The sequence below is a fragment of the Pinus tabuliformis genome, chromosome 9 (genome assembly GCF_031772625.1).
Source record: "Pinus tabuliformis cultivar Carrire ecotype Pingquan chromosome 9, CPIR1, whole genome shotgun sequence".
NCBI classification, from domain to species: domain Eukaryota; kingdom Viridiplantae; phylum Streptophyta; class Pinopsida; order Pinales; family Pinaceae; genus Pinus; species Pinus tabuliformis.
This window is the reverse complement of record NC_142307.1, coordinates 268506744-268524178: the sequence shown is the minus strand read 5'-3', so window position 1 is coordinate 268524178 and position 17435 is coordinate 268506744.

Below are 17435 nucleotides of genomic sequence, written 5' to 3'. Positions count from 1 at the left end.
GATGCGGTCATTATCATTTTTTTTTGTCATGATTGGCTGTAATAGATTTTCATGTGTTTAATGGTTCGGGGAAATGATATACATAATCTTATGTGACATATTACAAAGGTATAAGACAAAGAATGTTGTTGATGATTACTATTGGTGTAGAATGAATGTGACTTCAATACCATTAACAAAGCTCTACTGCCGACAAGTGTCCATAACCTTGACAGAGTTGTTTGTTTCACCCACGGAACCATGATCCTTTGTGTATGCTTAGGAAGTGTTGTGCAATGTCAAAATGGAGGCCATTATGCTGGCTTGGTAACTAGTTAAACCATAATGCCATTCACCAGGAAGGAGTGAAAGGTGGGCAGGCAGGCTCGTGATGAGACTTCTTGTTCCAAGGACTCTTTATTTTTTCTGATGTGCCTCTTAGATCATATCCCTAGTGTGGTGGCCATAGTGGGAATGCCACTTCAGTTTCTTCCTTATGATCATGGTAGGCTGGCTCTTGATGAGACCCTCTATCCTGCATTTGACAACCCATAAGTTATATAAACATTTTTTCTCTTTTTTATTTTATAAAGTACTTTCCTATGTATACACAAAGCGTGGTTCAACACTCCTTAAGAGTAGGAATGGTGGAAGAAGTCTTAACATCTCAATATAAAAATATACCCTTTGTTCTTATTCCTTAATAATGATGAAAGAAGATTATCGGAATTTTCAAAAAAAAGAACCAGCATGATAAATATAACCAATCATATCAGTATTAGAAGGATAATGACAACAAAAATGATGGATAATTGTGTCCTTTCATCTTTCCTCTTATCAATTCAAAGCAATTTCTTGTAAAAATAGCGATTTCATATAATTTACTGATTTCAGTATGCTCTAGTTTTGTATCCATTGCATACATGTATAGTTGTGCTCCAAAAGACTCTAAATTATTATATATTGAGAAGAACAGCAGGTGTCCTTTAATTGGAACAACAAGGAGAACAAGCATAAATAAAAAGAATACGAGAATGTTATTATTTCAAAAAGGAAGAGCAAAAAAAGTACAAGTGTTGTTTCTTTGGAAAAGGAACAACAGAAAATGCAAGTGTTGTTCCTTTGGAAAAGGAACAGCAAAAACCAAAAGTGTTGTTCCTTTAGAAAAGGAACAACAAAAAACGAAAGTGTTGTTCCTTTGGAAAAGGAACAACAAAAACCAAAAGTGTTGTTCCTTTGGAAAAGGAACAACAAAGAACACAAGTGTCATTCCTTTGGAAAAGGAACAACAAAAACCAAAAATGTTGTTCCTTTGTAAAAGGAACAGCAAAAAAAGCAAGTGTGCAAAAACCAAAAGTGTTGTTCCTTTGGAAAAGGAACATCAAAAAAACACAAGTGTCGTTCCTTTGGAACAACAAAAACCAAAAGCGTTGTTCCTTTGGAAAAGGAACAGCAAAAAATTCATGTGCCATTCCTTTGGAAAGGAACAACAAAAACCAAAAGTGTTGTTCCTTTGGAAAAGGAATAGCAAGAAACGCAAGTACCGTTCCTTTGGAAAAGGAACACCGAAAACCAAAATTGTTGTTCCTTTGGAAAAGGAACAAAAAAAATGCAAGTGTCATTCCTTTGGAAAAGGAACAGCAAAGTGAAAAAGGAATGGCTAATACAAAAAGTGGTGTTCCTTCAGAAGAGGAACAGCAAAATGAAAGTGATGTTCCTTTGGAAAAGGGACAGCAGAAAAACAAAAGTGCACACAAATGCTATTCCTTCATAAAAGGAACAACAAAAACAATGGTGTTGCTCCTTTTGAGAAATGAACAACAGAAAAATGTTGGCTGTTCTTTTTTGAAAGAAAGGAATCAGCAAGATAGTGAAGGTTATGTTCCTTCTAAAAGGAACAACAAAAACAATAGAATTGTTGATTCTTCGAAAAGGAACATCAAAGTGCAAAAAATATGTACAGAGAATAATTTATGCTAGCAAAGCAAAAGAATTATGTACAAAATGTAAAAATAGTTGAATCACTTTAATGAACCAGAGGTGAGGAAGATTTCTCTTCCTCCACCAAAATTTGCATGTCGGAGTCTTCGCAGAGTTGCTGGTAGAAGGATTCCCGAGTAAGTGGTTTGCGTTACAGTCGAACTCAGTGGCCATTTGCCTTGAAGGTATGTCCAGATCCGTCAATGGTGATTAGGGTAAGGGTGCCATTATCATGTACCTTTTGGATTTCGTATGGCCCCAGCCAATGAGTCTGAAGCTTCCCAGGAAAATCTTGAAACCTGGAATTGTATAAGAGCACCCAATCTCCTTTGCGGAAGACTTTCTTTTTAATGAGAGTGTCATGCCATTTAGCTCGCTACTGTTGGATTAATGGAGTGTGTTGAAGGGCAGAGAGCCTGATCTCATCTAGCTAATTGATCTACTGTAATCTATTATTTTGTGCCTTGTTTAGATCTAGACCAACTTCTTGTGTTGTTTGGGATGTTTGGATTTCGAATTCTATGGGAAAAATGGGTTCCTTTCCGAATACCAATTTGTATGGTGAATAGCCAGTAGTGCTTCTCCATGTTGTTCTGTAAGCCCAAAAAGCTTCTGGTAATCTTGCAGCCCAATCGCATCTATGTGACGCAAAGGTTTTTGTTAAGATTTCTTCTATTATTTTATTGTTGCTTTCTACTTGATCGTTTGCCTGTGGGTGGTATGGAGTAGTAATTTTATGCTGGATATGATATTTTTTAGTGTTGCGGCAATCTTGTTACCAGCAAACTATGGTCCACCATCTGTAATTATGTCTCTTGGAAGCCCATATTGCACAAATATATGGAATAGGAACTGTATGACAAAATCCTCTATAGCTCTCGGCAATGCCTCTGCTTCAACCCATTTGGTGACATATTCTGTTGCCACCAGAATATATGTTTTCTGGTTTGAGGATGGGTTAATTGGACCAATGAAATCGAGTGCCCATCGTTCAAATGGTTCAATAGCCAGTTGTGGATTCAGGGACATTTCGTCAGGCTGAACAGGTCGTCCTACTCTTTAGCAACTGTCACAAGCTTGAATGAACTTCTTTGCATCTTTGAAGATCATGGGCCAATAATTCCCTATTTGCAGCACCTTATGTCTAGTTCTTTGATCAAAAAAGTGTCTGCCACATGGTCTGTCGTGACAAGCTTTCAAAATGTCAAACATTTCATCCTCCCAAACGCATCTCCTGATGTGCATATCTGCTCATGTATGGAACAAGTAGCCCCCAATCCAAGGAAATTGAGCACTTCGCTGGACAATCTGTTTTCGTTCATTAGGGGTCAGATGTTTTGGTAATTTTCCTATGGCTAAGTAATTCACAACATCAGCATACCAGGGTGTTTTAATAGTGACAGCAAACAGATGCTCATCTGGAAATTGATCTTCAACTGTTGTTTCATCCACAGGTTTGGACATCCGCGAGAGAAAGTCAACTAGAGGATTTTCTTTTCCAGGTCAGTCTTTGATTGTGATATCAAATTCCTACAATAAAATCAGCCATCTAGTTATTCTACCATTTTTTATTGGTTTATTTGCTAAATATTTTATGGCAGATTGATTTGTATACAAGATAACAAGATATCCAGTAATGTAATGCCTAAACTTATTGAGAGCATGTATTACAGCTAGAAATTCCTTTTTAGTAACGGTATAATTCAATTCAGCAGGGGATAAATTCTTGCTAATATAATAAATTGCATATGGTTTTTTTATCTTCTTCCTACCCAAGGACTGCTCCAATAGCTGTATCTGAGGCATCTGATGAAATTTGAAACGGCAGGTCCCAATTTGGACCTCTAAGGACTGGGGCTGTTGACACATGCCTCTTCAAATCTTGGAAAGCATGGTCACATTTTGTTTTCCAAATAAAGTTAACATTACCTGTCAATGCATATAGAGGTGCAACAATATGCGAAAAATGTTCTATAAATCTTCTATAGTAACCAGAAAATCCAAGAAAACTGCATACCTCTGTTTGAGTGGTGGGAGTGGGAATTAGTAAAATTATTTGAATTTTGGCTGGGTCTACCTGTATGCCAGCTGCTGAGATATAATGTCCTAGAATAAGTCCTTCAATCATCATCATATAAAATTTTTCATCGCTCAAACAGAGCCTAGTGGCAATGCATCTCTACAAAACGTTTTCCAGTATGTCCATTGCTGGGTCAAAATCGTCTTCGCATGGTGTAAAATCATCCATGTATACTTCGAGTTCTTCATTTATTAAATTTGAAAAGATGCTGAGAATAGCCCTTTGAAATGTGGTAGGAGCATTGCATAAGCCAAAAGGTATAACTCTGTAGGAAAATGTTCCCCAAGGACAAGTAAAAGTGGTTTTGTCTTGGTCTTCAGGGGCAATCTAAATCTTATTGTATCCACTGAAGCCATCTAAAAGAGAAAAGAATTTCTTTCCTACCAGAGTGTCTAATACTTGGTCAATGAATGGAAGGGGAAGTGGTCTTTTTGTGTTTCTTTATTTAGCTCTCTATAATCTACACAAATCCTCCACTTCCCATTCTTCTTTGGTATCACAAGAAGTTGAGAGATCCATTTACTATCGGAGATAGGGTAGATGAAGTTCGCATCTAAAATTTTTTGAAGTTCAACTTTTACAATGTCTTTTAGATGAGGATTAAGTCTCCTTTGTGGTTCGCGAACAGGTCTCACATCGTTTTCTATGTAAATGTGGTGTGTACATAACTGGGGATCAATTCCTTTCATATTAGGATAGTCCCATGCAAATGCTTCTTTGTATTTCCTCAGTAGTTGGATGAGCTTCTCTTCTTGTTCGGAAGTCAGGTTGGCATTAATGTTTAAAGTCTTTCCTGGGTCAATTTCTACAATTTTACTATTTGAGACAGAAGTAGTAGGTATTGTTTGATCGTGCGTATCTTTAAGAGGATCTTCTTCTAATTCATTATCAAATGTTGCTTCTATCATGTGACATTATATACAGGATCTGGTTTCAGTTTGGCTAATAAAATTGTTAATGGCATCATCTTCTGTTTGGTCTTTGAAATCGAGGGCTTCTTCTATGATTAATGGAGATCTAATATTTTTGGTGAGGTATGATACAGGATGCTTGTTAGTTTTTATTATGGTGACACTTGGCTGCACTAGGGGATATAAAGCTAGATTCTTGATATTTTCCCCCCTAGTTATGGTCATACTGCCTTGTCGGCAGCCAATATAAGCGTCGACAGTTGCAAGCCAAGGTCTGCCTAAAATCAATGGATGTCCATCAAGTCAGTTTTTGGGGTTTATTATCAGAAAATTGGCTAGATACTCCCAAGAGTCAATGGATACCATGACATCATGTAGTGTTCCTTATGGTCAAACCACAGATCAGTCAACCAGTTCTAATAAAGTGGAGGTCGGTTCTACTGATGTAATGCCCAGTTTTTGGCAAGTGGTGGTTGTTAAGATATTAATTGCGGCTCCTAGATCAACTAAGGCATTTGGGAAGGTTTGTCCATTGATTTGTATGATTACTATTGGATTTCCTGGGTCTTCGTATTTAACGTGTGTTTCTTTCCCTGATAATGTTGGCATTATGAGACAAGTATTGTCCTTGATGGCAAATCACACTGATAACAAATCATAGTGCAGAAGGATAGCAACAAGGAATTGATGATCAGTCTACAAGTATGAAGAAAAATATATACACGCTGGTTCACTATATACCAAGTCACGTATACAAGCAGGTTCACTATATACCAAGTCGCGTATACACAGGTTCGCTATATACCAAGTCGCGTGTACACGCTGGTTGGCTTCAGTAAAAGCGTGTGTATGTGGAAAACTTATCTTTGGTCCACGGCGGTTATTCCTTGGAAGTTGTGCCTATGGTTTTGGACCTTGGTGTCTCGACGGACGTGTTGATCCCTAGTTTTGAAGTTGATGGTATTGGATTTCTATGGTTTTGGCCCTTGGTATTGAACAAGGCCTAAGGCTATATAAGGAGAAGGAAATCATTAGGCAAGTGCATCTGAAAAGTCTTGAATATCTGATGAAGTATTAGATCCAGTATGCAGGTTATTGGTTGATGATGTATTACTTGATCTAAGCTAAGGAGAGATCTCATCGGTTGATGGAGAACAAGATCTAAGGAGAGATCGGGATCAAATGGTTTGAAATGAACTATCTTTATATGGTTGATTATGCGTATTTCTAGATCTGCATACTGACGCAATGTTATGTTCTGGGTATAACTGATGTCTGGTACAGCTGCAAGTTATGAAAAAATATTTTTAGATCTGTACGCAGGTTGTCTTCGGTAAAACCGCGTGTATACGCGGGTTGCCTTCATTGAAGTAGCGTATATCTTTTGGAGCTTGATTTTTGGGTTGCAGCTGGGTCTGACTGTTATTACAGAGTTCTGTAGTCTGCTCTGTGTTCTGGTGATTGGGTTTGACAGGGTTTCAGTGGTTCAGTGATTGTTGGTTGTTTTGTAATCTGCTATGAAAGTTGAATGAATTGTGGTCTTCAGATTGTAATGTTGTGCTTCAGGAATATACAGTCTGAAAATGCATGAAAGGTGGTACCTGAAGGAAAGAAGATTGTAGGCCAGCACCTACGTACTAGTATCTTAGCTAGTACAAGAGCAAAGGGGGTTGGAGCTCCCTTCCAAGAAAGTTTGGAGAACGAGAGAAGGTTGAAGCCTTCAGCAGGTTGTAGCCTGCGTACTGGTATAAGGCTGCACCAGTACAAAAGATTGTAAACTGAAGTTTCATATTAAAGAAAGATAGAGACGACTTGCAGCAGGTGGTTTTCACCCACATTGGGTTTCCACCTTATATCATGGTGTTCATGTGTGTGTTTTCTGTGTGATGATCTATTCTATTATACTGCACCTATTTTACTATCATGGTTAATAATGTCCTGATGCATTTACTGAAGATAAGCTACTGAATCATAAGTTTTATTGTTATACGTTGGTTGCTTTAGACAAAGTTGCGTGTACACGCTGTTTCACTTAACTGAAGTAGCGTATATCTTTCTGAGCATAAAATGAAAAAGTTTTTTTGATAATACTGATTCACCCCCCCTCTCAGTATTATTACCAACAATTGGTATCAGAGCAGGTCCTTCAGAGAATCTTGATCGCTTGAAGGTAGATCGGTCATCATGAGCAACTATGAGAGAGAGGCATCAATCAGGCCACCGGTTTTTGATGGGACAAACTTCAATTATTGGAAAGTAAGAGTTACTGCCTATCTTCAATCTCTTGGTACAGAAGTTTGGGACATCGTAGATACAGGCTACACTTTTCCTTCAGCTACTCCTACAGATGCAGACGAGAAAAAGAAATATGAAACAAATGCGAAAGCAGTCAATACTCTATTGGGATGTATATCTCAATCGGAATTCATGAAGGTAATGCACTATAAATCTGCAAAAGAAATATGGGACAAAATTGTCACGAGCTATGAAGGAGACGAACAGGTAAAGCGTGCTAAACTTCAAACTCTCAGGATTAAGTATGAGACTCTCAGAATGTATAATGATGAAAGTGTGGCTAACTATTTCCTTAGGGTAGATGAGATTGTTAATTGCATGAAAATTTGGGTGAAGAAATAAAAGAGGCTATTGTGGTTGAAAAGGTTCTAAGATCTTTGTCCCCCAAATTTGAATCTAAAGTGTCTGCCATAGAAGAAAAGGAAAATTTGCAAATTCTTACTATGTCTCAGCTTCACGGAATTCTAACCGCTTATGAAATGAGAAAGGGAGGTCCATCAGACAGAAGAGAAGCTGCCTTCAAAGCTTCAGGAAATGAATATTATTATGAAGCAAGTCACGTGCCAGAAGATGATGAAGAAGAAGAATCAAATTTTGTCAGAAATATTCAAAGGGGTTCTGGAAGGTTCAGAGGTAAGTTACCTTTTAAATGTTTTGCTTGTGGAAGAGTAGGTCATTATGCTGCCAAATGTCTCACAAAGATAAGAATGACAAGGGAAAGGAACCTGTTAAATGGAACAAGAAACAGAATGAAAAGAAGAAAAGCTATTACACTCATGAGGATAGTGATGGTCTTTCAAATAGTGACGAATATGAACAAGGTAATAGATATAAAATTTTAATGGCTTTTGAAGATGAAGACTACATGGATGCTATAGATGTAGATGGCTTTTATGAAGAAATGAATAATCTCAAAGTTTTCTTAGAAGAGAAAAGTGTTATTATTGATTCTCTACAATGTCAACTGACTGAAAAGGAAAAACATCTTGAAAAATTGGAATGTGAGATTGTTTGTCTTAAAAAGGAGATTGAGAAAACAAAAGCGATTAATCTCAAATTTGTCAAAGGATCTGAAACCTTGGATGAGATTATCAATGTGCAGCGATCTCCTCTGACCAAGACAGGTCTGGGATATAATGGAGAAACATCTCAAGCCTCTACCTCTAAAAGTTATCTTGATGCAGCAAGGAGAAGCGAGCAAAGGCCAAATAAAAGTCATCAGGTGAATCAGGGACAGTTTACCTCAAGAACAAATAAAGACCATCAAGAAATTCGGGGACAAACTGCCTTAAGGACAAATAGAAGCTACAATCAGCCACAGGTAAAATCTTCCCAACTTGCTCCAAGAATGAATGTGCATAGAAGCTACAATCGGTTGGATGATAGATTTGATTATCACAGAAGTTTCTTTAATGGCCAATGCTTTTCTTGCCATAACTTCGGTCACAAAGCAGCTCAATGTGTTGCCTACAAGACAATCATGACTAGAGAAGCTCAAAAGCAAGGGAGAATGACTGGAACCATGAAAAGGACTTATAACAACTTTTCGGTTCTTGAAAATGAAGTTGAATGCTCTATTTGTAATAACTTTGGTCATGAAGATTCTGAATGCAGGAGCAGGTTTCGGAAGACAACTCAGAAGGAACAAACCTCAAATGTCAGAACATGGAGAATAAAGGAATCGCAACCAGAAAGATGTGGGATAGCCTTTTATGCAGAAGGTCAAGAAATTCTATGGTACATTGACAGCGGATGTTCGAAGCATATGACAGGGGACAAAGAAAAGCTTGAGTCATATACCACATTAGAAAAGGGGAAGAAAGTTTCTTTTGGAAACGATATCTCTGCAGCCATAAAAGGAAAAGGTGTTGCTCCATTGAAAGAGAAGGTCAAAGCAGGAAATGTTTTATATGTTGATGGATTGAAGCATAATCTTCTGAGTGTCAGTCAGATGTGCGATCAAGGAACAGAGGTAATATTTAGATAAAATGGATGTTGTGTTCGCGACCTTCATATAGGTAAAACAGTGCTCAAAGGAAGAAGGACTCCAAATAATCTATATATCTTTGAGGAAAGACAACAATGCTACTTGAGCAAGGATGATGAACATTGGCTATGGCATCGGAGGTTGGGGCATCTAAGCTTTTCACAAATAAGGAAAGCATGCAAATATCAGGCAGTTCGTGGTCTTCCAGATATCAAAATTCCAGACAACACCATATGCAAATCTTGTCAGTTTGGAAAGCAAACCAGAACTAACTTTCCAGAGAAGGAAGGATCAGCTAGCATGCCTCTTGAGCTAGTCCATACAGATGTATGTGGTCCATTTAGGAAAAGGACACCTTGAGGAGAAGAATATTTGATATTATTCATTGACGATTTTTCAAGGTTTGTCTGGTTAGGGCTTATGAAGCACAAAGATGAAGCATTCGAGAAATTCAAATCCTTCAAAGCCTTGGTTGAAAATGAATCAGGACACAAAATTAAGTGCCTCAGATATGACAGAGGTGGGGAGTTTACCTCAAACGAATTTTTTTATTTCTGTGAAGAACATGGGATAAGAAGAGAATTCTCTACAGCTAGAACTCCTCAGCAAAATGGGGTTGTGGAAAGAATGAACAGAACAATCCAACAAATGTCTCGTGCTATGCTTGATGAATCAGGTACCCCCGCAACTTTCTGGGGTGAAGCTGCACATGTTGCGGTTATTATTCTTAACAAAAAAAATGTCCGAGTAAACAGCACTCAAACACCTCATGAGCTCTGGAGTGGTGAGACTCCTTCGTTGAAGCACTTCAAAATCTTTGGGAGAAAATGTTATATTAAGAATACTGATGAGCAACTTGGAAAACTTGAACCAAGAGCAGATGAAGGTATTCTTCTTGGTTATTCTCCACATAGCAAAGCATACAAATGCTACAATAAGAGACTTGGCAGAATTGTTGACAGCATTGATGTAGTGGTTGATGAGAAGGGATACATTCCTAGGCAAGTTCATCATGAAGACATTGAAGAAGATGAAAGCTACCCTCAAAGGTAGAATGATGAAGAAGAAGAACCTCAAGAAGAACGAGAGGAGCAGACAAGAATAGAAGAGGAGACTCCATCCAGATATGTTCAAAAGAATCATCCAGAATCTCAGATTGTGGGGAAGAAAGAAGCAGGAGTACAAACAAGAAGAATAATTGCAGAAGCTTCAAGCTATTTGGCATTACTCTCTTCCACTGAACCACAAAATGTGAAAGAGGCATGCAAAGATGAATGTTGGGTCAAAGCAATGGATGAAGAACTTGAGCAGATCGAAAAGAACAACACTTGGGAACTGGTTCCTAGACCAAAAGATAAGAATGTCATAGGGACAAAATGGGTCTTCAAGAATAAATTGAATGAAAATGGAGAAGTAATTAGAAACAAGGCCAGACTTGTTTGTAAAGGATATGCGCAGCAAGAAGGGATAGATTTTGAAGAGACCTTTTCTCCTGTAGCAAGACTTGAGGCCATCCGAATGTTCCTTGCTCTCTCAAGCTTTCAAAACTTCAAGGTATTTCAAATGGACGTGAAATCAGCCTTTCTGAATGGAGACTTAGAAGAAGAAGTATATATTGAACAGCCAGATGGTTTCATTCTTGGGAATGATCCAAACCTTGTATGCAAATTGAAAAAGGCTCTCTATGGTCTCAAACAAGCTCCAAGGGCTTGGTACTATCGGTTGGAAAAATATCTTCACCAACAAGGCTTTTCAAAAGGATCAGCAGATAGCAATCTCTATATAAAAGTTGAAAATAACAAATTGCTAATACTTGTTGTTTATGTAGATGATATTATCTTTGGCAGCAATGAAGAGACTATGAGTCAAAACTTTGCCTTGGTTATGCAGAAAGAATTCGAAATGTCACTACTTGGAGAATTGACATACTTCCTTGGATTGCAAATCCAACAAAATGAAGGAGGCATCTTCTTGTCTCAAACCAAGTACCTCAAGCAAATCTTGAAGAAGTATGGCATGGAAGAGTCAAAGCCAGTATGTACACCCATGGTTACAGGATGCAGCCTCAGTGCAAATGATGAATCAGCAGCAGTTCATCAACCAACTTATAGATCCATGATTGGGAGTTTGCTTTATTTGACAGGTACCCGACCAGACATCATGCATGCAGTCGGAATAGTTGGAAGATTTCAAGCAAATCCGAAGGAGACTCATCTTCAGGAAGTGAAGAGAATTTTCAAGTATCTTCAAGGGACAAAAAATTATGGCTTATGGTATCCTAGAGATACAGATCTCACACTTCATGCTTATACAGATGCAGATTGGGCCGGAAGCGTGGATGACAGGAAGAGCACAAGTGGTGGTGCATTCTTTATGGGCTCCAGATTAGTATCTTGGTTCAACAAGAAACAGAGCTCGATTGCCTTATCTACAGCTGAAGCAGAATATGTGGTTGCGGCATCTTGTTGCACACAACTTCTTTGGATGATGCAGACCTTGCAGGATTTTCAAATCACCTGCACTTCACCAGTCTCTATCTTATGTGATAATACAAGTGCAATCAGCATTTCAAAGAATCCAGTCATGCATTCAAAGACCAAGCACATACCAATCAAGTACCATTTTCTTCGGGAACAAGTGCTTGAGCAGAAGGTCAAGTTGGAGTATGTTCCTTCTAAGGAACAAGTTGCTGACATTCTCACAAAACCACTGCCCAGGGAAACTTTTGAATATCTCAGACAAAAGCTGGGAGTAGTTGATGCTTCATCCTGCTGTTGAAGCTTGTCTGTTCTACAGAAAATTTGGTATACACAATTTACGTAAGGGATATCTGCGTATATACGCCGATCTGTGCTGGGAAAGTTGCATGTATTGTGTACGCGTGTTGCAGAAAGCATATCCGCGTGCATACGTCGTTTTATGCAGGAGAAGTCGCGTATATGGAGTTCTGAACAGCAAGGGCAGACTCTGGTTGGAGAAGGTCTGAGATGGGTATGCCATAATGCAGCAGGCACAGGTTCAGGGGGAGCAGCTTAAAGTCTCATAAAGCATTGTTGGCATTTAGATGCTTTTGGTTCTAGTACACAAATGTTGTTGGTTTCAGGAGAAGGAGCTCAGAAGGAAATCTTGGTTGCTGATCTAAAAAGATGTTTATCAGATGTTGCTTGTGACCTTCATAAGTCTTGGTCTAGATCTGTTGTCTCTATGTCATGTATTTTTTTGTGATATCTCTTTTATGGTGTCAAGGTCATGTAACGACCTATGTTGGTTTCCCCACTATGCCTGGGATGAATGATGTAATATAATTGGTTGTTTCTGATGTATCCCCTCTTGGTTGGGAGTATGGATTGAGTCCTTTGGTGATAGGAAGGTCCCTTATGGTGTATAAGTCTTGGTTCTTTTGAAGAACATCTTTTGCAGATCTTGCCTACAGTCAGGGGGAGCATGTTTCAGCACAGCCAAGCAAAGATATCAGCATGTACTCAGGGGGAGCACAACCCTTTGCCCTTGATGACAAAGGGGGAGAGTGATTTGATTTGGTGGTGTTGCCATCAAGTCCAAAGGGGGAGATTGTTGGCATTATGAGACAAGTATTGTCCTTGATGGCAAATCACACTGATAACAAATCATAGTGCAGAAGGATAGCAGCAAGGAATTGATGATCAGTCTACAAGTATGAAGAAAAATATATACATGCTGGTTCACTATATACCAAGTCGCGTATACAAGCAGGTTCACTATATACCAAGTCGCGTATACGCAGGTTCGCTATATACCAAGTCGCGTGTACACGCTGGTTGGCTTCAGTAAAAGCGTGTGTATGTGGAAAACTTATCTTTGGTCCACGGCAGTTATTCCTTGGAATTTGTGCCTATGGTTTTGGACCTTGGTGTCTCGACGGATGTGTTGATCCCTAGTTTTGAAGTTGATGGTATTGGATTTATATGGTTTTGGCCCTTGGTATTGAACAAGGCCTAAGGCTATATAAGGAGAAGGAAATCATTAGGCAAGTGTATCTGAAAAGTCTTGAATATCTGATGAAGTATTAGATCCAGTATGCAGGTTATTGGTTGATGATGTATTGCTTGATCTGAGCTAAGGAGAGATCTCATCGGTTGATGGAGAACAAGATCTAAGGAGAGATCGGGATCAAATGGTTTGAAATGAACTATCTTTATATGGTTGATTATGCGTATTTCTAGATCTGCATACTAACGCAATGTTATGTTATGGGTATAACTGATGTCTGGTACAGCTGCAAGTTATGAAAATTATTTTTAGATCTGTACGCAGGTTGTCTTCGGTAAAACCGCGTGTATACGCGGGTTTCCTTCATTGAAGTAGCGTATATCTTTTGGAGCTTGATTTTTGGGTTGCAGCTAGGTCTGACTGTTATTGCAGAGTTCTGTAGTCTGCTCTGTGTTCTGGTGACTGGGTTTGACAGGGTTTCAGTGGTTCAGTGATTGTTGGTTGTTTTGTAATCTGCTATGAAAGTTGAATGAATTGTGGTCTTCAGATTGTAATGTTGTGCTTCAAGAATATCTAGTCTGAAAATGCATGAAAGGTGGTACCTGAAGTAAAGAAGATTGTAGGCCAGCACTTACGTACTAGTATCTTAGCTAGTACAAGAGCAAAGGGGGTTGGAGCTCCCTTCCAAGAAAGTTTGGAGAACGAGAGAAGGTTGAAGCCTTCAGTAGGTTGTAGCCTGCGTACTGGTATAAGGCTGCACCAGTACAAAAGATTGTAAACTGAAGTTTCATATTAAAGAAAGATAGAGACGACTTGCAGCAGGTGGTTTTCACCCACATTGGGTTTCCACCTTATATCATGGTGTTCATGTGTGTGTTTTCTGTGTGATGATCTGTTCTGTTATACTGCACCTATTTTACTATCATGGTTAATAATGTCCTGATGCATTTACTGAAGATAAGCTACTGAATCATAAGTTTTATTGTTATACGCTGGTTGCTTTAGACAAAGCTGCGTGTACACGCTGTTTCACCTAACTGAAGTAGCGTATATGTTTCTGAGCATAAAATGAAAAAAAAATTCTGATAATACTGATTCACCCCCCCTCTCAGTATTATTACCAACAGATAATAAGTCGGATAGAGTGCCAACTACTTGGACTTTTGGGTTGTTTGTTATTTTCCTCCTTGGTTTCTTTATACATAACTCTTTGATAGTCTTTGCATATATCAGAATGTTTTGAATGGATTGGAGGAGTGGGATTTTTATGTACAAATTTTGTAGCTCTCCCAGAATGTCAAAATCAGGGTATTGTATAGGTCGAGGTATAATTAAGCATTCTGGGAATGGAGGAGAGGATGTGGTTGCTGGATCATGAATTTGTTGTCTGGTCACGTCCTTTTCTTGTGGTGGTCGTTCCATAGGTGATTGATTTTCAACTTGAGTTTTTCTATCTCCCTTTGTTTCGATGATACGCCCAGATCGTAATTGAAGGTCATTACACTCCCTTAGGTCGGTTCCTATCTCTGGTGTCTCAATCATTTGAATGGATTGGACCGGTATATTATTTGGATTGGGATTGGGTTGGGCTAGGAGTTGCAGTCTTAAGTTAGATTGGGGGTTTTGTTGTAATTCCGGCATTGTAGGTTGAGGGAACGGGATGGTTCCTAATTGCTGATTCATCAGTCTTTGCCAATTTGTCTACCAGGCCTAACTCTGTGAAGTAGGAGGATTCCATTGTGTTGGATATGCATTTTTTTGCCAATATGGTGGGGTATAGGGAAAATTTGGCCAATTAGGTTGGCTTGTTTGATTCGGCCATGGGGGTGATGAAGGAAATGATTGTTGTGACCAATTCGGGAAGGGAGGTTGATTTTTCCACATTGTATTATATTGTTGAGCATGACATTGTGGAGGTTGAAAAGAAGAAACTGGGTCTAAAAACATACCTGATTGTTGCGGTTGCCATTGACGGCACTGATTAACTAGATACACTGATTCTGGCTATTCTTCTATTTCCTTGTATATTGCTTTCAATCCAAGAAGTGAGGGGCAACTCATTGTGGAGTGGTCTTTTGTAAAAATGGTGCAAACTTGGACAGCATCTAATAGACACTCCTTATGGTTGTGTTTCTTTCTACATCTGGGACAGAAGATTGCAAAATTTTGTTCTACTTCTACTTGCTTTTGTTTGGCCTGCATAATATCAAGTTGTGTTTTCAGTGTCCCCAATATGTCAGTTTTAAAATTTTCTAATAAATTTCCAATTTCTGCACGAGTTACTCCTTCTGCCGAAGTTTTATTATCTCTTGCAAACCGATCATGTTCTGCTGGTTTTAGTCTTGTGCTGCCTCTCAATCTCCTGATACATAGATTAATAATGTTAGCAAAATTTTCCTGATAAATATCTCCTTTTCCCATAATATTTACTGTTTCAATCCATTGTTCCTTCATTCCCCTAATTAATGTTGTTTTTAATACATTATCAGGTAAGGGTAATGATGCATAAGGATATCTTTGGAGATTGTACTGGAAACACTCTACATATTCTTCTCATGTTTCATTTGGTCTAGCTACCATCTGAAATATTTCATCTTTTAACTCTCTAGACCTGCAATAGTCCTGATATTTTTTTAGAAAAGACTCTTTCATTTGGTCCCAGTTATTTATAACACCACCACCTAATCCCATAAACCATCTTAGAGCAACCCCTTTTAATGTGGAGGGAAATAATTTCAGTTTTTGGGGGTTGGTGGTATAGTCATATCCTCTACATAGCACATCAAATTCAAATAAAAATGCATCTAGATCTTCTGACATAAGGCCATGGAATGTAGGGATATGATGGGGAGGAATTACTTTCATAGGTGCATTAGATGCAGTATCCACAATGCGATATTGCAGTGTAGAGGTTTGGGTGTTTGGCTAGTTCTAGGCCATTTGGTCAAATATATGCCAATAACCTTCTGTGATGTCTAGGAGGGTATTCCTAGGTTGTCGAGGGGGAATGGCTCTAACGGGAATGGCCTTAATAGCACTTACTTTATCTGGGATGATGAGAGTGTCTAATGTCTATGCGGGTTCAGGTTCTTGAGTTTCTTCAACTTCGTTATAAATGATTTTTGTAGCACTTCCCTTATCTGGGCTGCTTAATGGTTGTATTACCCCAAAAGGAGATTTTGGTTCTTTGTTTTCTCCTGTTTCTACTCTTCCTTCACAAATATTGCTAAGGTTCCCTTCTTGCAATGATTTTGGGCTAGAATTTTCGATTTCTTGAAAATATTTCTCTTCAGTTTGACTATGCACCTCAGCAAAGGCTACAAATGGTGATCCTGTGGCCTCAAGGGAACTACTAGGTTGTCTAGAAGTAACTTTTCTAGGTCCTACTGAAGGCTGAGATTCTACTTTTTTAAGGATTTCATCTATAAAGGTCGATCGGCCAAGGGTCACTGGCCCCTTAGCTTTATCGAGCTTAGGTAGAGTTTTTGGATTCTTTTCAAGCTTTTTCTGCTTAGTCATGCACTCAAATCAACTGTTAAGTTATACCCAAACAAAATAGCAACAAATCTGCAGGAAAGCGGGCAGGGGAGCAGGGCTATTACATACTCCACACGCAGGTTCTTACCTTTTGTTTTTAAAACCCAGTTCTTTCCTAATAGGCTCTTACACTACTCTGAAAAAGAAAAAAATGGCTACACTCTTCCCCGACAATGGCGCCAAAATGTCAAACCATAAAAAGGGTCTTTTTCACCTCTATTTACCTCACATTAACTTATCAATCCAGGAATGATTTGTTATCTCAAAGAGTGTACTCAATTTGAGGCGGTCATTTGTCAGAGTAATGCTAGTAGTATAGTACTCAAGAAAATAAAAGAGTAAACGGATGCTTAAAATAAGATCTACTTACAACAAAGCACTTTAAGACTTAAATCATGCATTCAGAAGACTATGTAAATTATCAGTCAAGGGTACAGTAAAAATAACTCATCCCTTTGTAAAATGATGTAACTGAATACAATCAAGGAACAGATCATCAACTTGGGAACTAGACAACGATGTCAATGCTCACTATAGTTTCAGATCGTTCAACGCAATGGCAATGCAAATAACAAGAAATGGAGCAGCAACTAGGAAATGGAACAACAACTAGTCTTGATAAATCGTGAATCTAAGGAAATAAAGGCAGCAATTGTATCCTACAGAAATCAGATGGCAATCCGTACTCTAAGAATAA